The sequence below is a fragment of the Rattus norvegicus genome, chromosome 1, assembly GCF_021556685.1.
Source record: "Rattus norvegicus strain SHRSP/BbbUtx chromosome 1, alternate assembly SHRSP_T2T, whole genome shotgun sequence".
NCBI lineage: Eukaryota > Metazoa > Chordata > Mammalia > Rodentia > Muridae > Rattus > Rattus norvegicus.
In genome coordinates, this window is record NC_141534.1 from 63,074,129 (window position 1) to 63,077,565 (window position 3,437).

General features: G+C 43.1%; 1 pseudogene across 1 annotated transcript; it reads right to left on the reverse strand.

Annotated features, from left to right (window-relative positions):
* Positions 1-237: 237 nt before the first annotated feature.
* Positions 238-1,800, reverse strand: LOC148007106 (sperm motility kinase Y pseudogene; annotated as a pseudogene). Its single transcript, XR_015646211.1, has one exon. The product of XR_015646211.1 is annotated as a sperm motility kinase Y pseudogene (transcript).
* Between the last annotated feature and the right edge of the window lie 1,637 nt (positions 1,801-3,437).

A 3,437-nucleotide genomic window follows, 5' to 3' on the forward strand; every position in this document is an offset into this window, starting at 1 on the left:
CAACTAGAAAACTCTGTAGAGTGTGGAACTCATCAATCCTATTGGGTCCCTGCTGGGAAGAGGAGAAATCAAGAAGAGGGAGAAGGCTTGGTGTTGGGGAAACCTCATAAAGAACTTAGAGCAGATACAAGGTAAGAATTGTGGGGAAAATGGAAACCAGAGACAGAGGAAGGACCAGCATAGAGCAAACTGAAAAGGACAAAGCACAAAGGTACCTGGGCTATGCCTGCTGCTTGTTCTCTGGACTCTCCCTGTGGCTCATTTCTGGGGGGAGATTCTGTTCTGCCCCAGGCGAGGTTTCTTTCTCCTTGGCATGCAGCAACACAGCTTTATCAGGGCATTTGCTATATTCCTGGTCCACCCCTTAAAACCTCTGTGCCGGACCCTGCTGGGGATGGGCTTATCCTCTAATGGGGCTCTGTGGGAGAGTGGGTTGTCTTCTTTGATTTCCTTATTGCTACTCTTCTCAGTGAAGATGCTTGTTGTTTGAAAACATGGGACACTCACGGCACATTTGTGATAGTGGTCCTGTGTAGGTGTCATCGGTAGAGGCCTGAGACGACCAGCCACAGTGGATCTTTTGCCTCCTTTTGGATGAGCATTCTGGCCATAGTGAGATACGTGACCATGGGAGGATGACACCCGCAAGGTGCCAAGGACTGGCAGGCTTCCACTCCTCTTTGGTTCTAATCTAAAAGCAGCAGCAGGATCAAGGCTAGGGAATGGTGCTGCAACGGGACTCACTTGCTGTGCCTGGGCTGTGCAGCCATCCCCCTGGAGAGCCTGCTTTTGTAGAAAGAAATAAGTTGCCATTTCCTCATTATATTTTCTTTGTTTTAAAGAGTGTTTTACTACAGAGGCTTGGAATCCAATGCTTTTCATGGCATCCAAAATGGCCGGGTCTGGTGTGAGGGGAAGCATTTCTTCATAGGGACCTATCAATCCGTTCCAGTGTTCTTTGAACCAAGGGTGTTTCATCGCCTTTCTTGCTGTTGGTCTAAAGTTGGGATTTACCCTCAGTAATTTACTAAGGAGGTCCTCCAGTTCTTTTGAAACCCCACAGGGAGCAGGATATACCCCTGCCACTACTTGTCTTTGCAGTTCTTGGATGATCACTGAATCAAATGGGAGCTTTCCCACTACCATACAGTACAAGACCACTCCTATAATCCACATATCATTCTTCGGCCCGTCATACCGATGGCCAAGGAGGAGTTCAGGGGAACCAAAGGAGTACGTGCCGCAGTGGTGGTTTAGCATTTTTCCAGGTTGAAATTGGGTGCTAAGCCCAAAGTCGATGACTTTGACCTTTTTGTTTTTATCAATCATTATATTGTCCAGTTTGAGGTCTCGGTGAACAATCCCCTTTCCATGGCAGTAGCTCACTGCTGACAATATCTGTTCAAATATTTGCCGGGCCTCATCCTCCTCTATGTGCCCTGACTCTCTGATGTACTGGTAGAGTTCTTGGCCTTCCACCAGCTCCATTATGAGGTATATTCTCGTTTCCTTTTCAATAACTTGTATGAGAGACACTATGTTGGGGTGGTTGATCTTTCTCATTATGTTTGCTTCCATCATGGCTGGCTGGAACCACTGCTTGTCCTTTCGCAGAACTTTGACAGCCACCGGGGTTCCTGTGAGCCGGTGGTGGGCCAGGAGGACTTTGGCGTTGCCCCCTTGCCCAATTGTCCCCAATACTTGGTATTGGGAATGGAAGTTGCCCTCCTCAGAGATACTGGGCTCCGGTGTAGGGGTTGGTAACTCCTCCTCAGTCTCTGTAGGCATTTTATCAGTACTAATGCTACCTAAAAATAACAAAAATGGAATCAAATATTGAAAAAGATGGAGCAATATAGGAGCTAAAATTACACTTGTGGTACCTAAAAGAAACAAACAAAAAAAAAAGAAAAAAACAAACAAAGACAAAGTAAAAACTAGACTAGAAAAATAGAGCAAAATTATGAAAAAGTTAAGGGGAAAATATGAAGAGTCATAAGTAAAAGCCACCCAAATAACCAACCCCAAAAGAGAAAGCCAAGAGCACACACATACTAAATGCAATGATGAAAATAAAAATCGTCATACTACAATAGGATTGGGCGGCCAAAGATGTTCAGTACTATGAATAGATGTTCATTGAAGAAAAAAAAAACAGATGAAAGAAACGAGAGGAGGAAGAATTAGTATAAGACAAAACAAACAAATATAAAAAGCCAACACTTAAGGGAAAACTCCATTGAATTTCAGGACCTAGTGATCCACAAAAATCCACAACTCTCCAGAGCAAAATACTGAAAATTAAAATGAACCAACCACAAGGAATAAGGCAGTTAAATATCAGTGAATAGTAAACCTTAAACAAAGGCTGAAGAGTCAAAGTGTCACAAAGGGCAAATTTGTATCAAGTCTAAGCCAATGATTGCTTGTACTCAATAAATAGAGAAACAGGAATAATGTAAAAGGATGAAACCGCAGGACATTGAAAATGGAGATAGAATTAATCATCCAACTGCAGAACCGTAAATAATCAAAGCAGTAATATAGCATGTGAGAACATAAAAAACACTAAAAAATGAAACCAGCAATCCATAATAAATAAATAAATAAATAAATAAATAAATAAATAAATAAATAAATAAAACAAAAAACAAAACCCCAATAAGGAAATAGCCAATGGCGTGGCAATATGTGACCTAATTCTTTCTCTTGAAGTCATCCAAAAATCAATCAATCAAGAAATAGGCAGCCAGCCATCTACATAGGCCTTTTAACTGATATTATGGGGTTGGCATACCAAATGCCTGGGAGCGACTGGTCAGCCAGCCCAGATACTTGGGCAGCTGCAGGCCAGTGAGAGAGCCTGTCTTGAAAATAAGGTTGAGAACGTACCTCATGAACAGCAGCCGGGGTGACTTCTGGTCTCTACACTCTCTTGCACTGAGGTGCAGGTAATATAGATACAAGGGGCAAAAGGGGATGGGCACGTGCACACACAGACACACACACACACACACACAGGCACTCACACAGGCACAGGCACACATACAGGCACACACACAGAACTACACAGAAGTGAACTTATACTCACACAAACTCTTACACCCAGATTCACACAAAACACGCATACTTACACACAAGCAAAGCTGGAAAAACACACGTCAGACACATACACACATACACACAGGGATACACATACGCACAAGCAGACATACACACATACAAACACATACACACATACAAACCTGTAAACTCACACACTCCTACATATACTGACAAACACACAGGCAAAAGTGTACACGCACTCACACACAGGCCAATCTGTCAACACACACTCTCTTACACACACTGATACATACACATATACACAGTACAGTAAAATTCGACACAACCACACACAGCTCACTAGATACAACCAAGTCGCAGAGGGCTCCACT